The sequence below is a fragment of the Euprymna scolopes genome, chromosome 34 (genome assembly GCF_053919585.1).
Source record: "Euprymna scolopes isolate OS-2025 chromosome 34, ASM5391958v1, whole genome shotgun sequence".
NCBI classification, from domain to species: Eukaryota; Metazoa; Mollusca; class Cephalopoda; order Sepiida; family Sepiolidae; genus Euprymna; species Euprymna scolopes.
The window spans coordinates 18672801-18694870 of record NC_136515.1 but is presented as its reverse complement, the minus strand read 5'-3'; the positions used below and the strand labels follow the sequence as shown (position 1 = coordinate 18694870).

The 22070-nt window shown below is 33.0% G+C and overlaps 1 protein-coding gene across 8 annotated transcripts in view; it reads right to left on the bottom strand.

Annotated features, from left to right (window-relative positions):
* The window catches only part of LOC145259106 (protocadherin beta-11-like), a 1732684-nt gene that overhangs the window by 471017 nt on the left and 1239597 nt on the right, over positions 1-22070 (bottom strand). For all 8 annotated transcript variants that reach the window (XR_013864122.1, XR_013864121.1, XR_013864123.1 and 5 more), the window contains exon 5: positions 9366-9413. The gene's annotated coding sequence lies outside the window, so the exon portion shown is untranslated. The remainder of the gene's footprint in view (positions 1-9365; positions 9414-22070) is intronic.

Genomic DNA, 22070 nt, shown 5'->3' with positions numbered 1-22070 from the left:
GTTTTTAAAATATATACGCCGCTCCCCATATGGCGGTACTAAATTGATTAAAGGAAAAATTATTCCCAACTCGCATTTAGGTAAAAATGCACTTTCGTAAATAATTGAATTCATTCAAAACGTATCACAATAACAAACACACAGACACAGACACAGACACAGACACAGACACAGACACACACACACACACACACACACACACACACACACACACACACACACATATATATATATATATATATATATATATATGTATATATGTCCAAATATTCAGAATAGATGTATGCGTGCGTCCGTGTGACTTCAAATGTGTTTTTATCAACGGTGAAAATGAAATGTATTCACAAATCAATAAAACATATTAAGCCTCTTCCGATAAGAACAGTTCGATTTGTTAATGTTAGGCATATGCATATTCTCACCGGTTTTTAAGAGGTTCGATGTTCGATGGAGATTTTGCAGTGTCACCGGTGCAGACGCTGACATAAGTAATAAAATAAAAAGCTGATTGGATCAGAAGGCATTTAACAATATTCCATGTTTGCTATAAACGAAAAAAAAAAAAAATTAAAAAGCCTATCCAAAACTAAAGACTGACGACAGATTATTTATTCCTCATATATATATATATATATATATATATATATATATATATATATATATATATATATATATATATATATATATATATATATATATATGATTACTCCATTTAATCACATAAATTAATATACGAAACTATAATTTTATGCGTAAATTTTCAGTATTTACTCCAAAAGTGCTCAATACATAGGTAGAGCTAGGTAATAAGTTATAAAATATGTATGGCAATTAAGTTACACAGAATATTCTGCATTTCATTCTCGTGAGAATTCGTCAGGCATAAGCCATATATATTTTTATAACTTTATATATATATATATATATATATATATATATATATATATATATATATATATATATATATATATATATATATATATTAGGCTTTGGCTTAGATCGTCTGACGAGATTTTATTGTCTTATCTATTGAAATAACTTGTAATGATGTAAATAAAAATCCCCGAAGTTGAAATAATAAAAAACTTAATTTGCTTTATATATATAATCTTTGTTCGCGAATATTCTATAAAGGGGGTTGTCCACGTCGACTGCAGGCACGCTTGTGGCTGACGAGCACGGTGCGGGACAAGCAGGTTTGGCCACAGCGGCTGCAGTCAAAAGTCACATCAGGTGTGGCTGCTGAGGCTTCCCGAATCTTCTTACTGCAGCGCTTTTCTCGCAGATTCTCTGTGCGGGAGATCTCAAAGGAAGCAACAGCCTGGTGGGCAGTACGTCGCTAGGTATCACGGTCAGCGGCGAGAGCAGACTATTGGATGTGGTCAATGTGGCAGTCGCCGCGGGACTTGTTCAGAGAGTCTTTATCTCTTTTCTTTAATGCCCCTCTGTCCCGACGGCCAGTAGAGTTCTAGGACTCTCTTGGGCAGTGCCCGACCAAGCGTAGCTGTGACTTCAACAGAATGGCCCCGATGCTGGGGATTTCCGCCGGCTCGATGACCTCAACATTGGTGACATAATCACTCCAGTGGATGTTGGGAATGGTGTGGAGACAGAGCTGATGAAAACGCTCGAGGAGTTGTAATTGATGGCGGAAATATATATATATATATATGTGTGCGTGTGTGTGTGCGTGTGTGTGTGTTATACGGCATAATTGCGTTGACACACTGGTTCTCATCAGATCACCGTAGTTAAGCAACGTTGAGTCTGGTTAATACCAGATGGGTGACCATTCTAAGCGTTCTTAACACCATTTTCTACTGTGATAGGATCAGCCAGCTTTCCTTCGGGTCAAGACCAAAGTGCAGTATCTGTTCTTCAGATGCTGCGCTTCAATTTTTTGTTCTCTGTCAGTGGAGGAGAAATCCTTCACGACTGAGACAATTTTTATTTTTGTTCCTTTTCTCCACGTTAAAAAACGACCCTGGTGTCTAACTCTGTCCCGTGGGGAGGCATTGTAAATAGGATCAGCCAGCTTTCCTCCAACGTTGATCACAGCCTTCATATCATCGTGGAAGAGCTTTAAGATGGTTACAAACTTGTCAGGACAGACAAGCTTTTTCAGAATCTCCCACAAAGCATCCCTATTGACTGTATCAAAGGCCTTAGTTAAATCGATGAACACCTGATGCAGTCCCTTTTGCTGTTCTATACATTTCTCCTGCAGTTGCCTGGCTGTAAAAATCATATCCACTGTCCCTCGACATCTTCTGAAACCACACTGCGACTCCGGCAAACATCGTCAGCAATGTGCTCCCGCATTCTGTCTAGCATGAGCCTACAGAGCACCTTACCGACTACAGAAAGCAAAGAGATGCCCCGATAATTTCCACATTTATCTCTGCCACCCTTCCCCTTGTATAGCACTACCATCAATGCATCCCGCCAATCATGCGGAATGCACTCATCCCGCCAAGCAGTCTGCAACAATTTCACTAAGCGTTGCATCATCTTGGGTCCAGAACATTTAAAGATCTCTGCATGCAAACGATTCATGTCAGGAGAAGGAACCTCTGCCAAGATATCCTTGACCGGATTGCTAGGAATCGACCTAACAAACTCCTGATCGACGTAAGAAAGTCTGTTCAGGAAGTCATCAAAATGCTCCCTCCATCTATAAAGAATGTCGGTAGGGCCTTGAAGAAGATCACCACCATCCCTCGAGCATAGAGGAATAATAGGTGATCTGGATAGTCCGTACACCGCACGCAGTAGGCTGTATAAGACCTTAGTGTTGTTTGAATCTGAAGCGAGCTGTATTTCCTCAGCTTTCTGCCTCCACGATTTATCCTGCATGTTACGCAAACTCCTCTGCACCTCGTGCTTGATTGCCTTAAACTTGTCCCTCAATCGATCTTGCTCACCATCCGTCAACCCCCCCCCGAGATAAGCGTGCAATGCTTTGGCCTTTGAATCAAACAGAGTCTGAATTTCAGTATCATTCTCATTGAACCAATCCTGGTGTTTATGGTCACAATAACCTAATGCTCTCTTACATACCTCATAGACAGATTCCTTAAAAGCAGGCCAAGTGTTTTCACAATCAATCTCTTCCATCTCCTTAACTAGTTTCTCCCTCATAATATTGTCCCTTAGACGGGCAACATTAAGTCGCTTTGGGAAAGCCACATTAGCACCCCTCATCTTGGGCTTCACAACACACTTAATCTTTGCACTCTGCACCCCGCATGACACAAACACTGCAGATATCCCTCATCTCACGTTTTCTGACTAACACATAGTCTATCAAGTTCGGAAGCAGAATACATCCAGGTCGTCTTGTATTTGTCCTTCTGCTGGACTACGGTGTTACCGATTTTAAAACACCCATCTGCAACAACATCAGACAAGCACATCCCAGGTTTCAAAATCTCTTCCCACCCTAGCATTAAAATCTCCAATAATGAAGATATTATCAGCAGAGAGAATGCGTCTAACTACACTGCACAAAGCAAGGTAGAAAGCAACCTTTTCATCTTCTGTTGCATCCATAGTGGGTGCATAGACACTCAAAAAAATTGTATAACGACCATTTACCAGAGGTAACCTCATAGTCATGATCCGGTCACTCACACCACATGGAAGTTCTTCCAGGCTAGAAAGAATTGATGCCTTCATAGCAAAAGCCCCGCCTGATTCCCTCTTACATCCATCCGCTCTACCACTCCATAAAATGGTGTAGGCCCCAGCCAACTCAGAAAACTGTCCCTCCCTATATATATACATACATATATACACATATATATATATATATATATATATATATACATATATATATGATGATGATGATTGCAACGTCTTGTCAGACGCGTGCCACTCCCTCAGACATTTAAAATCCATGAACCCAAATGCCTGAGGGAGTATCTATACACAGATGATGTTACAGAGTCTTAGCTTTGTACGACAGCTAAGTCTCTCTCTCTCTCGGTTCAAAATGTTGAGATCCAGCAACAAGCAAGAGCAAGATAGCCAGCAACAAATTAAACTGCAGACCAGCTTAATGCGGGTAATGGTCTTCCGCTTTATGGTTTTTTAAATCAGAGATTTGCTTCTCCTAGAAAGGTTGCCTTCACCACGGCTTACGGGGGCCCTCTCCACCCCAAAACATATATATATATATATATATATATATATATATATATATATATATATATATATGCATACATACATACATATACATACATATATATATACACACATATATATACATATATATATACAAACATACATATATACACACACATATATATATATATATATATATATATATATATATATATGCTCCTATAAATTGTTTTTTTTGTGTATTGATATTCATATTAAAACCTTTTTATTTATTTAAAAAGAAAAATACAACCTTCTTATATATGTGTCGTGTAATTGTATTCACTAGCAAAAGATCTAGCTAATTTGTATATTCTTTTAAACATGCATGGGATGATTATCTTTAGCTAACCATTACATGTAATTATATTTACGCAAAGAGGCAAACAAAACTCACGCACGTACACAAATACAGAGATATACACGTATTCAAACACATACATAGGTACGTATATAGGCAAAACGCAAGTAAATATGCAATACTAAGGTGCGTATTTAAACTGATTGCTTTCTTTTGTCTTTATGTAATATATGTACTGCTAACGATTTCAGATTAAAAAAAAAATAGTTTATCGATGTTTTTATTTTTGTGTGTCGTAGTGAGATATGCGTTTGTTTTTTATTTGAGAAAATTCGTAGTCCAAAATTTTTCATTTTTTTTTGGTGGGGGGGGGGATAATCTTTTCCCGCCAATTTAATATTTACCGGTCAAAGACTATCACATACAAATCATCCATTATCATTCTTTAGATTTGGGCGGGAATTTTTCTTTTCTTTTTCTTTCCCTTTTCCTTGTGCATTTAGTAGTAGCCTAGCTGTATTAAGCCGGCGTTTCCCGGATAGAGATTTATTGCTGAAATAATTTAAAATATCAAAAACATCAACAAATAATTCCTAGCACATGCGTTAGAATTAAATTATCCACCGACCTGTATAGTTTTAACGCGTGGAAACTTTCTTGAAAGAGTTTTCATTCAAAACTTTTATCAGGTCAGTACAAAATATTTTGCCGGTTGGTAGAAGGAGCATTGGCACTTCTGTATGATAGTGACATATCAGCAACAGAGACGAGTTATCGACCCTTGCTATTCGAAAGAGAAACGCCCTCTAGCGGTTATTATGTGAACCTCAAATATAAACAAGTGTTTACGATAGCGCAAAAATATATAAGGAAATAAATAACACAAAAAAATATGAAAACCGATACATTGTATAAAAAATGTATCAAAATATAATTTTAATGTATTAATATAATTTTTTAATGAGTTATTCATAACTGAAAATAAATTAATATAATAAAAACGTGAAACATTTATAATTGTTTTTAAAATCATTTTTTTTTACAGTAAAGTTGTATAAAAATGTAGCAAAATATAATTTAAAAAACATGAAACATTTATAGAGATTTAAGAATATATTTTATATACAGAAAGATTGTATAAAAATATATAAAATATATAATTTTAGTTTGCACTAACTTTTAGAAAAAGAATAGTTATCGACCCCTGAAAAGTGACATCTGTCGACGGTTCTTGAAAAAATAAAAAAATGCAAACATTCGCCTCATCTGTCATGCCGTAATTTCATATTGTTTTATTTTTTGGTTGCAACTAAACCAATCTGGTAAAAGGCAATCTGTCCTACAGTATAAATTACATATCAATACACAAAAATATCAAACAGGCAAAAGTTATAGCCCGTTGACTTTATTCGAAATTGACTGTTTAATATGGTGAAGGTTGTGTTTAATTTGACTTTAAATACTAACTCCTACTCATCTCTAAAATATGAAAATCGAAACATTATTGTATAAAAAATGTATCAAAATATAATTTTAATATATTAATATAATTTTTTTTTCAATGAGTGATTCATAATTGAAAATAAAATAATAAATATGATAAAAAATGAAACATTTATACATTTTTTTTTAAATTATTATTTTTTTTACAATAAAGTTGTATAAAAATGTATCAAAATATAATTTACAAAACACGAAACATTTAAAGAGATTTAAGAATATTTTTTGTACAGAAAGATTGTATCAAAATGTATCAAAATATGATTTTAGTTTGCACTAATTTTTAGAAAAGAAAGAGTTATCGACCCCTGTTTTTTGGCTGGTTCTTGAAACTAAAATTCACACATTCGCCTCATGTCACTGACATGCAGAAGTGCCGGGGCATTTTTAATAATTGCAATTAATTTTATGCATAATGTTATTACTGAAACATATCACAATAATTAATTTATAACTTTTCTGTTAAGCATCCTCTATATTTTTCTGCAATATTTTTTACCCATGTTGACATGAAAACAACCTTCTTTAGGCAACAGAAAGAGAGGTGTTCCAAAAGTAAAGACTCCTATTTTAAATTAAAACATTGAAGAGCTACGAAAACGGAGGTGGTACCATTAAAACGAGCGACCTTTTGTGCTTCAGAATGTATTTTTCTACATCATTCTCAGTTCACAGTCACCAGCCACATTTGATGCCTTGGTCGTAAAAGTCCGGAGCACACTTTGTCACTCATATCCATATTGCCACTCTGAAATCGACGAACCCATCTCTTAACTATGCTGACATCAACTGCATCGGATTCGTAAACGTTCAACAGGCACTGGCAAATGTTGATCGGTCCAAATTTTTCTTTCATGGAGGAATTCCATGACGTATCTCTGCTTCAGACACACGCCCATGACAGCAGTTTGCTTCTTGGAGCTTCACACCGTTAATATCTGCAACAGAGGGGTGTCACTTTCAGGTCAAGAATGCATGTGTTCAGTCATCATAGCAATGTAACTAACAATCCCCTTCTGATTCATTCTGGTGGAATAATTACTTTTGGAACCTTCGTTGTACGACCGCTTTATACCTGCATATGATAGTTATCATCACGACAGCTGTCAGGATGTTGTATGGGACTGAAACAATTCAGCCGAAAGCAACGGTAGTACCATTTGAGAATTCTTTATCAGATGCAGGCAGGTATCTGTAATTTAATTTGCCTCCCAAACTTTCCTTCTTTCACGAATCCCCCTCTCTCTCCCCCTCTCTCTCTCTCTTTCTTTCTCTCTCTCTCATGATATTACTAGATACAGTTATCTTCTGTAATATAAATCTCACCTGTCTGTTTAAATGTATGTATGTATGTATGTATGTATGTATGTATGCCTCGCAAAAACTTTCGACAGAAGTGGCAGATTTTCACGAGATCGGTATCGTTTTGAAGCTCGACCCTTAGGACGAAAACTATCAAAAAAATGGCGATAAACATTTATTGCTTTACCCTCAACTGGACACTTTTCTAGTGGACGCCTTTTCGCCGATATTTTCGAAAGTTATCTCCTCTTTTCGATTGACTAGCCTTAATTTAAACATTCGTAACTTCCGGTTTGGTGATGGACGCAACAGCAAAGACGTCACGCTTTTTTTCACGCTCTTTTCCTCTTTCGCGGTATGGGTCCGAGCCTGCCTGCCTGCCTACTACCACTTTTTTTTATCTACACACACCTCCAAACACTCGGGCAACGCCGGGCACCCAGGCTAGTCTATATATATATAAGGCAGCATTTGTGTGTGTGTGTGTTTGTATGTCTCGCAAAACTTCTGACACACTCGGCGGATCCTGACCAGATTGGTATCGTTTTGAAGCTCGATGTCTTTGACGACAAATATCGAAAAAAAAATAGCAAAAACATTATTTCCTTCACCATCAACTGGGCAATTTTGTACAAGAAGTGGTCATTCTTTCGCCGACTTTTTTGTAAAGTCATCATACGCGCTTGCAATGACTGGCCTTAATTTGAACGGCAACGAAGCCGAATGTCATGGTGGCCGCGAGGGTTAAGCAGTTCGCTTTTTTAACCTTCTTTTCTTTCTTCGCATTACAGGTTCGAGCCTACCTGCTTATTCTTTTCATTTTCTAATTTGAAGGCTTACGTAATAGAATTGTTTTTCCTTTTAAAACTGAATTATTTTACTGTTCGCTTAAACTGTTTTTTGTTGCTTTGTTTTCACACCTCTCTCCACCCAGGCATCGTCTTTTTTTCTGGTTGTATTGACTTCTTATGACACCACCTCTCCACACCCGGACAATGCCGGGTACCCTCGCTAGTTTTTAAAAATTTTTAATAAATACTAGTATAGTTTGTGTTCTTCAGACTTCCTTTGTTCCAGCTCGTTTGACTCGTTGGTCTAGTGGTCTCCGTCAATAAGCTATTTTGCTACCTCGTTATAATATATACAGCTGCATATTCTAGTAGCTCTTTTACAGGAACTGCGTGCTTATATGACTCTCTGCTTTCTCTTTCCTTCCTACTTCCTACATACAGTTTTAGACTTTTCATTACTTAGGCCAATAAATATTTATGTGTCTTTTTTGCGACGTGCATTTTTCACCTTGTTTTCTACTCACTTCAATTCACTTCGCACCTTTTATGGAGCGATTTCAGTAGCTAAACAGAGAAACTGAATCGCTAATGACAGCCGCACGTGGTTAGAATCAACCATACCAAGGTAAAGATCGGCAAAGCACAAGAAAACAGCAAATGCAGACTCCATGAACAAAGAACCTCCGTGAATAAGAGACGATAAACCACATAATAAGTGAATGCAGCAAACTACCTCCCAAAAATATAAGAATAGACATGGTCAAGTGGGGAAACCAGTACAAAATACTCTCTTGAACACCCAGGAAAATATATTTGCCTTCTCCCATTCTCCCCCCCCTATCTTTTGTCTTTTCCTTGTTCATCCTTTTTCTTCCAATCCTTCTACTCATCTCTTCTCTTCCATGTTGAGGGCGATAAAAATTTCTTCTTCTTCTTCTTCTTCTTCTTCTTCTTCTTCTTCTTCTTGTCATCCTCTTTATTCTTTGCGCCTTTTTATTTACTTCCCATCTCCCCCTCCTTTTGCCTTTCCTCTACATATTCATCTTCTTTAGATCTCCCTCCCTATCTCTCTCTCTCTCTCTCTCTCTCTCTCTCTCTCTCTCTCTCCCTGTACACTTTTTTTTAAGTGTGGGAGGAGTGACAAAATTAACTCTATCTTTTTTTCTTTTATTCCTCCTCTTCCTCTTCCAATCTCTCTCTCTCTCTTTTTACTCCTCCTGATCCAACCCCTTCTCCTTTTTCTTTTCCCCTTCCTTTTTCCAACTTCTTCTTATCCAACATCTGAATGACCACGAAATCGAACTTACCTGGTGTCGCTTTACATACTTTAATCAGCACATGTATTTATCCTGATCCTACAAAAAAAAAAAAAAAAAAAATTTAATTAAAATAATTTTTTTCTTTCTTGATAAAAAAAAAAGTTTCGCAGTTTTCATTCTAACAAGATCGAATAAACAGAACGACGCCATTTTGTTTTGGTCTCGGTCGATTCACAAATTTTTACAATTCGAAACAAAATATGAAATGATGATGGAATTTTTTCCGTTGCTTTTTTATCGGTTGCGTCCAACTATTTCTACAAGGGGCTGTATCTTTCTCGGTTTATCATGATTAAGTTTTGAATAGTATTTCGATTGTCTGTCATGCTTAAGTTTGAAATAGTATTTTTGACCGTATGGTATGCTTAAGTTTGAAATAGCACCCTTATTGGTATTACTTGTACTCATATTATCATAATCTTCTTCAAGTTTGAAATAATATTTTCGATTGCCTGTTTTCAGAAAATATTATTTTAAGTGGATTTTTTGAATATACTTGATTTACCCTTTGGAGAATTAACTGGTTTCTACATTTGTTCAGAGTATTTTTATGTATAAAACTTTTCTTTATAAATGTTGATTTTATAGATATTTAAAGAGTGTACACATTTTATTGGGACGCCCTATATATATACTAGGTGTCTCTTTTTCTTTCACCTTCTCTCTCTCCCCCTCCCTCCCTCCCTCTCTCTCTCTCTCTCTCTCTCTCTCTCTCTCTATATATATATATATATATATATATATATATATATATATATATATATATATATATATTTCTTTTATTTTTTCTGTGAAAATATATTTTATTTCCTTATAATATATACCAATCCTTATTTAAGGAGCTCAATGTAATTACAGAGCAATATAGTCAATGAATGACAAAAATCTATATTCCAAAGTTCAAAATGCAGACCATCTTACAATTTATTCATTTAATTCAGTTGACATTTAGATTTCTGGATAGTATCTGTTTCGTAGCACAAAATCAATCACTTAATTATTATATCAACTGGTGAATCTATTTCCCCCTTAACTCACCAGAAATGCATTTTGACATGATTAAAATCCGAAAATTGGAAGAGAAGCTGTAAATACCTTGTAATATGTTTCCATTGCGCCATTTTGATTCAAAATTGCGTAATGTAAATATATTAGCAAAATAGATTCACTGATATATATATATATATATATAGTCATCCACATACAGTACTGTTTCGCTGTTTCACAGCTCATCAGTGCGGCTAGACAGGCAACTACCTCAAGCTAGGATTGAAACCCGTCCGTTTATACGGCAGTCAAGGCTTCTAACCATTACGCTATTGGCGGCTGCTTGAACGAGTAGTGAGTTTTAACGATGTTTTAGATATCGTCCGAAATACCTCCGCTCGATTTGTTTACACAAAGAGCGTCGCTTATATGCTAATGGTAATTCGTTTTTCACTTTATATATATATATATATATATATATATATATATATATATATATATATATATATATATATATATATATGTATATAAATAGATAGATAGATAGATATACAAATCGTACTGACTAAATAATCAAGACGAGAATATAGCATTTAACAAGACCAAGCTCACCTAAAATCGTCCCTAATGTTTATTATCACGTCTTCTTGTTAAAGCCGGTTGTTGCAATGAGCATTGCTGGAAGTGAGGGTTTCTCGGATCAATATTGCTTGTTCGGCGCGAAAGGCAAGTCAGCATTTATCAGTTAGCAAGTCTCCTGGAAGATTCTGACCTGACAACATGCGCTGACACTGCGAAGATATGGCGGCATCGTTATAACGTGGTCGGGATATGCGACCTTTCCTATTGGGAGTCAAAATCCATTTGTGTCCTGGTCGATCTGAACACATTCACAAAAACACACACATAATTTAGTTTTGCTGTTTTATATATAAGGTTGAAAAGTTCACATCTATATATATATATATATATATAATCTTTCTCTCTCTCTCTCTCTCTCTCTCTCTCTCTCTCTCTATATATATATATATATATATATATATATATATATATATATATATTGTATCACAAAAGTAAGTACACCCCTCACATTTCTTCAAATATTTAAGTATATCGCTTTATGGGACTTCACTAAAAAAATGATTTTTTGCCACAATGAAAAGTAGTCTGTCTGCAGCATATATAACAGAATTAATTAATTTTTCCCTCAAAATAACTAAAAAATATAGCCATTAAAAGCTAAATCCATAGCAACAAAAGTGAGTACACGCCTTACGAAAAGCTGTCAATACAGCATGTCAACTCTCAATATTTTTGTGGCCACCATCATTATCCAAAACTATCTTTACTCTCCTGGGCATGGAGTTTACCACAGCTTCACATGTAGTCACTGGGATGCTCTTCCACTCTTCAATTATGACGTTGCAGAGCTGGCGCATATTTGAAACTTTGCGCATCTACACCTTCTGTTTGAGGATCCCCCAAAGATGTTTTATTGGGTTCAAGTCTGGAGGCATGCTTGGCCAGTCCATCACCTTTACCCTCAGCCTCTTCAGTAAAGCAGTGTTTGCCTTGGATGTGTATGTTGGGTCATTGTCATGCTGGAACTCTGCTCTGCGAGCCAGTTTATGGAGGGAAGGGATCATGCTCTGTTGCAGTATTTGACAGTACATGTTAGAATTCATGTCTCCCTTAATGAAATGTAACTCTCCAATACATGCAGCACGCATGCAGCCCCAGACCATAACACTCTCACCACCAGGCTTGAATGTAGGCATAACACTTATCTTTTTACTCCTCACCTGATCGTAGCCACACATGCTTAAGGCCATCAAAACCAAACAAATTAAATTTCGTTTCATCAAACAATAGGACATGGTTTCAATAATCTATGGGTTTTGTTGACATGTCTTCAGCAAACTGTTTATAGGCTTTCTTGTGTATTGCCGTCAGAAAAGCCTGGAGTGACAGCCATACACACCAATTTTATGTGTGCGGCGTATGGTCTGAACACTAACAGGCTGAGTCCCAACCTCTTTAATCTCTACAGCAATGTTAACAGCACTCCTACGCCGATCTTTCAAAGAAAGACTTTGGATGAGACGCTGAGCATGTGCGCTCAGCTTCTTTCGACGACCTACCCGAGGCCTATTCTGAGTGGACCCTGCTCTTTTAAAATGCAGGATCATCTTAGTCACTGTGCTGCAGCTCAGTTTCAAGGTGTTAGCAATATTCTTGTTACCTTGGCCATCTTTATATAGCGCAAGAATACGATTTTTAAGATCCTCAGAGAGTTCGTTGCCATGTGGCGCCATATATATATTATTCCTTAATTGGAATTCATTTTTAAGATGAGCATTATATATTAATTTATTTTTTATTTCGGACTATTATTCTCATCTTTATTAGTTGTTGTTTTTGATATTTTATTGGTTTTGTTTATTCACAACGTTTCGGCCAACTATTCCTCTGGCCTTCGTCAGGTGGTAACCGCGACGGATAGGAACTTCGAATCTCCTAACTGCATTCTCAGCCATCACTGCCATCCGTAGTTGTTGTCGTCTCACCATATTTTGGCCAATTAACCTCTGGCACGCTTTGGGTGGGATTGAAACCACTATCTTCAGACAATGTTCGTCTGGAACTGTAGAGATTCAACGTCTCTATCAACTGCGCCACGGGCCCCGAAGAGGTTAATTGGCAAAAATGTGGTGAGACGACAACAACTACGGATGGCAGTGATGGCTGAGAACGCAGTTAGGAGATTCGAAGTTCCTATCCGTCGCGGTTACCACCTGACGAAGGCCAGAGGAATAGTTGGCCGAAACGTTTTGAATAAACAAAACCAATAAAAGATCAAAAACAACAACTAATAAAGATGAGAATAATAGTCCGAAATAAAAAATAAATTAATGTGGTGCCATGTTGGAAATTTCATCGACTGGCACATCAGAGTGTGAAGGCTGCACTACAAATTTGAATACACCTGCTCCCTATAAACACATGGCAAAGTTACACTAATGAGTTACATGCCATTTTGGAGGGGAAAATACAGTACTCAATTTAGATATTTAGGGGTGTAGTTTTTTTAGGAGTGTACTCACTTTTTAGGGGGTAATTTCTTAGAGGTGTACTCACTTTTGTTGCCAGGGATTTAGTTTTAATACCTATATTTTGAGTTATTTTGAGGGGAGAATAAATTTACTCTGTTATATATGCTGCAGTCAGACTACTTTTCATTGTGTGAAAAAATCATTATTTCAGTGTTGTCCCATGAAGAGATATACTTAAATATTTGCAGAAATGTGAGAGCTATACTATATATATATATATATATATATATATATATATATATATATATATATATATATATATATATATATGAATGGAAATGTATAAAAAAGAATACGAAAAGTATAAAAGCTATTAACTTTAATAATTATTTTGTATTACAGGAATACAAAATAATATTATGAAAAAAAAATTAAAAAACATTTTTTGCAAGTAAATAATTTTCGACCGATCCTTCAGTCTTCATCGCTGTAGTGAAAGTCATATATATATATATATATATATATATATATATATATATATAGAGAGAGAGAGAGAGAGAGAGAGAGAGATAGAGATAGATAGATAGATAGATAGATAGAAAGAAGGTAACGCTGATGTAAAAACCTACGGTTTACTGCATACTCTATCCAGTGGCAGTCATAAGTCGAAATAGACGGGAGAGTCCATCACATATATATATATATATATATATATATATATATATATATATATATATATATATATATATATATATATATATATATATATGTGTGTGTGTGTGTGTGTGTGTGTGTGTGTGCGTTCGCGTGCTTCTTTTAATTTCGTTTTGTTTAACACAGTGCTTATTTTATTTAAATAAACGGAAGAGCTGGTTGTCTAATAGAACAAGGACAATATTTTCCATCAAGACGGCGCAACATGGACAAGACAGTAATAAAAATAATTTTGAAAAATATTACAATATGATAGGGGTTATTGGAATGTAGATCAACTGCATATATATATATATATATATATATATATATATATATATATATATATATATATATGAGAGAGAGAGGGAGAGAGAGAGAGAGAGAGAGAGAGAGAGAGAGAGTATCTTCTTTTCACAACGCTATGCTCCCTTCCTTTGTTTTCTTTGAATTTCCAACGACTTTTTCCGTTTCTGAAATTTCAAGACAACAAAGATTGGATTGATAACGACAAGTAGTGTATTTTCATTGTTCGTTATAATTGTTTCGCGACCATTCGGACAATTTCAAACCTTATATCGTTTGAAAATATTGATAAGAACGGCCTCTCTTCAGACGTTGAGAAAAAAACTTTTTTAATGAACAATATGGAATCCATTAACAACAATATGGAATCCGTTTTTTTGGCCGTCTGTAGCTTCCTCAGACTTTTACAGAGTTTCTGTAAAAGTCTGAGGAAGCTACAGACGACAAAAAAAACGGCCGGGTAGCTGAAACAATAATATAACTTAACAGAAAGATACGGAAATAAAAAATACAACGCATATTTGCTCTACAACAGTATTGAGCACTTTCTTCAGTTTTTATTAATTACGATTTCTACTATATATATATATATATATATATATATATATATATATATATATATATATATATATATATATATGGCAGCCCCTTAAACAAGCTTGTTTCTTATCGGTGAGTACTTTACAATTGAAATAAAACCTATCAATTTAGCTCGCATATATTAAATCACTTTGACAATAAACAATAAATGATTAAATTTTAACGATGCTCCTCGCGGTTAACGGTGGCCGAATGGATTTGGTCCTTGCTAAATGAGTCAGCGATCGCTTCGTTGCCTGGTGCGAATCTGTTGACCGGTGTTAATTATATATATTCATACGTTACTATATATATATATATATATATATATATATATATATATATATATATATTAAGTAATGTGATTGATAATTTAAAATTTGAAAAATCAATTTTCAACTAAATTAAAAATCCGTTTCATAAGAAGGAACAACAACAAAATCAATTATCTGTACGATCGTTTCGGAAAACAATGCTTTTTATTGTAGTAAACATCCAGTTACGAACAATAATTACATATAGTTTTTTAATAAGCAAGGTCTCCTCGTCAGCAAATTTTGAAGGGTTTTTATTAAATTTAAAAGACACCATAAATAACCTAGCATTAAAAGTAAGGCAGATGTATCTGAAAAAAAATTAAAATAAAAGGTCTGGATTTAAAGTTGATAAGAAGTTTAATATATGTTATAGATAGAAAAGAAAAAAAAAGAGTAAATTTAGATTTGAATTTGAATTATAAATTTGCTTTGAGTAAAGTATTAAAAATATATATATGCATATATATGAAAAAATAGACACACATATACATAGATATACAGGTATATACATAAAAAATATAGGTATAAAAATATGAAGTTCCCTAATATATATATATATATATATATATATATATATATATATATATATATATATATATATATATATATATATATATATATATATATTAGGGAACTTCATAGAAACCAAAAAGATTTTTAATTGAAATGGTCAATAGTAGATAGGAGTAGTAAGTATAGACCTGGGAAATCAAAAAGGTGGAATCTGTGTTTACTGGAAGCCTTCTACATAGTAAATTCTTAAGAAGAAATATTGAATAAAAGGCTGGATGCTATACAGGGAAGTCTTCACAGGAATAGATTTTTGCTATCACGTCCTAAATGTAGCTGAGGTAAAAAGAAAAAAACATTCTTGGAAAAATAAATGTTTTGTAGTGCAAGGCCAAAGTTAATATAGAGTTAAAAAAGCTAAGAATGATGTAAATTAGATGTGACGAATGCTTCAAATCTAGCAAGCAAATCTGGAATCTAATATTCTACACTAGAAACACATTTTTAGAAATAAAAAAAACAATGGATTATTAGGTAAGTAATTTAGATCTATAATAAGGATTAACAAAGATTAACAACATTGTTTCAAAACTGGGAACACATTTGTATTCATATTGATAGTGAAATAGTTGAATACCGTTTCCAGATCAATGAAATAGCTTAACAAAAATTAGGATTATGAATTTAAAAGATGGTATTATTTGTAAATATTGAATGAATATTGTTATGTCCCCTCATCAAAACTTGATAAATAATTTCACAATTATAAATCTTTCATCTTTTTCTATTAATATAGCTCTTGTTGATTACACCAATTGAGTGTATTATATATCTGCTATAATCCGAGCGGAGCGCCTTTGAATACATTTAACTTAGACTTGTAGACTCTGGTCTATTACTCTTTAATATATATATATATATATATATATATATATATATATATATATATATATATATATATACTCAAAATGGTGTAATGGAAACATATTAAAGGTATATGCAGCTTCTCTTCCAATTTTCGGATTTTTAACCATGTCAAATCAGACGTTTTTTTTCTCAGTGACTGATTGTTGCTATTTCTTCTGATGAGTTAAGGGCAAAATAGATTCACTGATGGATATAATAAATAAGTGATTGATTTTGCCAGATACTGTCAATTATTGTAAAAGTCAACTGAATTAAAGGAATAAATTATAAGATGGTCAACATCATGAATTTTGGAATATAGTTTTTTTGTCATTTATTCTCTATATTGCTCTGTAATCACATTGAGCTTCTTAAATAAGGATTTGTAAATATCATAAGAAAATATATTTCTACAGATATATATATATATATATATATATATATATATATATATATATATATAGTATTTTTAGTCATCTATATATAGCCGTGTAATTAAAAAAGTGAATTTTCGTAATAACTGGAAGATGTATTCCCAGATTATATATATATATATATATATATATATATATATATATATATATATCTCGCTGCATGATCTACTGATATTTATGCAAATATGTGTGCACAGGGTTTATAACTGTGTGATGTATTTGCATTCCTTGATGTGCGTTTCTGCACTTTGCACAATCCGAGCATGTGCACCACTTCCACAAGAATTGTGCGCATCGTGATTGCGCATATGAAATGCCAAACAATTATTTCATCTTCTTTATTTTCAGTCGAATCTCCGCAGAAACGGCAAATGCCAAATCTGTTCTTTTTACGTTGGCCGATAACGAGTCCGTTAATGAAAACGCGGCAATTCCATGCATAAATGTCAGCAGATTCATAGACAGAAAAAAAAAGACACGGAAATGAGCTGGCATAAATCTATACTTCCAACCACAGTGTCGACATTACTTATTTTCAAACGCCTCAGATCGTTGGTGGGTCCAAACCAGCAGCAGGATACCAGTGTAGCTTTATTGAAGGTGGGTGTGTGACGTGTCTTGATATGATGTCATAAAGAGAAGTTCAAATTGACACATGAGGATGCTTGGAATTTAAAAACAAGCCTCTCTCTTTTCACAATAATCGCTCTGACCCCCATCACGCCCCAATTGAAATGAATGGCTCTGGTCTTGTGAAAGCACCATGTCTCAGCAAACTTCTGGGTCTGACTTTCACTCCTTAACTGAAAGCGAACACATACGTCAAATCTGTTGCCAATATTGCTGGAAGAGTGGTTGGATCACTCTACCGCTTTAGTAGGTATCTTACTACCGATGCAATCCTCTATTTGTATAAGATCCAAGTACGCCCTTAAATGAAGGACTGTTGCCACATCTGAGCAGAAGCTGCTCGGTGTGCTCTATCAAGCCGTGATAGAGTTCAAAACCGGCTTCGAAACCTAGTTAATTGATGCCCTTTTCTCTTCCCTGCAACCTCTTTTCCACAGAAGAGACGTTGAGATCCTGTTCCTGCTCTATCCTTATTTTTATGATATTAATCATAGTTATTATATTCCCATGTTTTATGTAATACTTTAAAGTTTTATCTAATACTTTAAAGTTTTATCTAATATTTTAAAGTTTTATCTAATATTTTAAAATTTTATCTAATATTTTAAAGTTTTATCTAATATTTTAAAGTTTTATCTAATATTTTAAAGTTTTATCTAATATTTTAAAGTTTTATCTAATATTTTAAAGTTTTATCTAATATTTTAAAGTTTTATCTAATATTTTAAAGTTTTATCTAATATTTTAAAGTTTTATCTAATACTTTAAAGTTTTATCTAATATTTTAAAGTTTTATCTGATATTTTAAAGTTTTATCTAATATTTTAAAGTTTTATCTAATACTTTAAAGTTTTATCTAATATTTTAAAGTTTTATCTAATATTTTAAAGTTTTATCTCATATTTTAAAGTTTTATCTAATATTTTAAAGTTTTATCTAATACTTTAAAGTTTTATCTAATATTTTAAAGTTTTATCTAATACTTTAAAGTGGCCTCTATTTTCTTCTTGTTACATGAACCGGTTGCCGCATGTTCCAAGCAATACAAACCTCCCCATGTTAAGAATGGCGACCAGTGAAAACAATAGGAAATACATTGGATAATAATATCATAAAATCTTAATATCATAAGAACTACGACAAATTTAACTGTGATAATCGTTCACACCAGACCCGAATACCTCTAGAAATTTACTTTTTAATGGTGAGCCTTCATTTGACCCCCCAATGCACATTGACCTCATTTTAAAATTGTATTTATTTATTTGACTGACCAATTGATAATTTGGGAATTCTGAGTGCTGCATGTGTACTCCGCTTATCTCGGCATTGTTTCCAGTCGTTCTGGACTTTTCCTTGCCACTGGACTCAAGCAGTGCTGATTCAGGAGAGGTGTGGTTGGAGATTGCGCAATTTTTACAATGCGTATTAGACATTCATCAATATTTCCCAAATTTTAATTGCAGGAAAAAGGGTATTTTAAACCGTTTTAGGGGTATACTATGTGCACAACTTCTAATTTGACAATTTAAATATTTCAGATTTACATTAGATTTGAGTCACCGTCATCAGACATCAATTAAACAAAATTTCTTGAATTTCAGTTCATTCTTATAACTGAATTTTACTGTGTACTTTATCCGTTACGCCACCAGTCCGATACTACGCTTAGCAAAGTAAAACTCAGAGTGCTTCTACATTTATCGATTACGATTTCCACAAAGTTACTCGGGTGTGCCCAGCAGATGAAGGGAATAACCGGAAACAGCTACCCCTACAAGGGCTATCCATTGTCTTTCAGGACTAAACGTAGGCGTCCATTTCTTTATTTATTTATTTACATATTTATTAATTTTTATTTTATTTTGTCTTTTTATTAAGTCGATACTTGCGATACTCAAATGGTTTTCAGACATATTAAACTTATTTGAGGGCAAACAAACTTTCCATTTTAAATGGTGAAGAGTACTTTTTTTTTACACAGGCATCACCACATTATCAAGGCCAAGAGGCCACTCGATGATAAGGGTTAAAGAGTGTACAGTAGAAATTGGACAATATAGTAATCTATTCGGTAAATTTGTTAACTTATATGGAACGGCTCATCAAGAATTTGTTTACATTAGACTTGAAGACAACCATTTTATAGTCAGCCGGAAAGCAGGAAAAAAGGGAAGACAATTCCACAGGCGTGCAGTTCTAAGAAAGAAACTTTGTTCATGGAATCTACGTTTAGGTTTAGGCACAGATAAAGAGTGGGGGGAATTATTGATAGTGTTTTCAGCTAGACGAGTGTTTCTTGTGAAAGTTTTGCGAGGGGGGACCATAGACTGAAGCTCAGTCGAACACTTGATGAACTTTGACCTGAACTGAGGATTACTTAGTGCTTCCCTTGATGCCTGCCTGATTAACATAATGTAGACGAGAGTTTCTTGGAGTAACTGCATTTTGATGAGAATAACGTGAAAAGGACGATAATTTTTTTTTTTGTCATCTTCATCTAAAATTAGGAACGCTACAAGATGAAGATGGCAATTTTGCCAAAGGTCAGCTGGGTTGACCTATGAGTCAACAACGCCAGCTTGACGTCATACAATATGAGATTTACTTGTTCCAACAATCACTCATTGAAAAGTTTTTTTTTGTTTTTGTTTTTAAATGTCACAGACTTCAAAATAAGTATTGAGGTGCGGAAAATTTAACGGATTAGCAGGGTGACCCAATGTTGCCCGGGATTGAATGATGATCAGCGAATGTTTCACACTCCCATATTTTTATTGTCATCAAAATCAGTGAAATGGCCTATTTTTCAATCAAATCGATTGATTGCCTGCTCTAGAAGGGGACCCATCGTGGTGTATTAGGAGGAAGTTTTACATATCTCCCCGCAGTGACATTGTCCGCAATACATTGTAGTCTTCAGGTGTATCTTGTCAGACTCGGGGAAACAAAAGCAAAAACATTTTTGCTCTACAAAAAAATAAAATAGAAATAAATAAACAAATAAAATGAATAAAATAAAAAATAAAAAAGTAAATAAAATGGGGAAAAATGATGAATAAAAAAATAAATAAAAAATAAAATAAAACAAAAAAATAAAATAAATAAAATAAAAAATAAAAAATAAATAAAATGAAAAAAATGATAAAAAAAATAAATAAAATAAAAAATAAATAAAATGGGAAAAATGATAAATAAAAAATAAATAGAAAATAAAATAAAAAAAATAAAATAAATAAAATAAAAAATAAATAAAATGAAAAAAAGTGATGCATAAAAAATAAATAAAAAATAAAATAAAACAAAAAAATAAATAAGATAAAATAAATAAAATAAAAAATAAAAAATAAATAAAATGAAAAATAAAAAATAAAATAAAGCAAAAAATAAATAAAATAATATAAATAAAATAAAAATAAAAAATAAATAAAATGATAAATAAAAAATAAAATAAAACAAAAAAATAAATAAAATAAAATAAATAAAATGAAAAATAAATAAAATGAAAAGAAAATGATGAATAAAAGATAAATAAAAAATAAAATAAAACAAAAAAATTAATAAAATAAAATAAATAAAATAACAAATAAAAAATAAATAAAAAATAAAATAAAACAAAAAAATAAAATAAATAAAATAAAAATTAAATAAAATGAAAAAAATGATAAATAAAAAATAAATAAAAAATAAAATAAAACAAAAAATAAATAAAATAAAATAAATAAAATAACAAATAAAAAATAAATAAAAAATAAAATAAAACAAAAAAATAAATATAATAAAATAAATAAAATAACAAATAAAAAATAAATAAAATGAAAAATTAAAAAAACCCAGAAAAAACAAACTGAACTATGAATAAAAACGTTGTGAAAATACATCCCCCAAATAAGACCAAAAGTCATGTTTATCATCTATATATTAATACGATAGCGTGTGTATTATTTTCTGTCTCACGCTTACATTCGAGTCGTTTAATTGTTATGTACTTCCATTTCTTGTAATAAATAATTTTACCAAGAATTCTTTATAAGTTTTGATTTCGGTTTCGATTATAGCTGATGGCACTCAAGCCATTTAATTTTTTTATAAATAATTTTACTAAGAATTCTTCATAATGTTGGTTTCAGTTTCGATTATAGCTGATGGCACGGAACTTTTTGTTTCTGCTTCAATTTTAGCTGATGACACCTTAGTAATCTATTTTTTTATAAAGAATTTTATCAAGAATTCTTTATAAGTTTTGGTTTCGGTTCCGAATAAAGTTATATATATGAA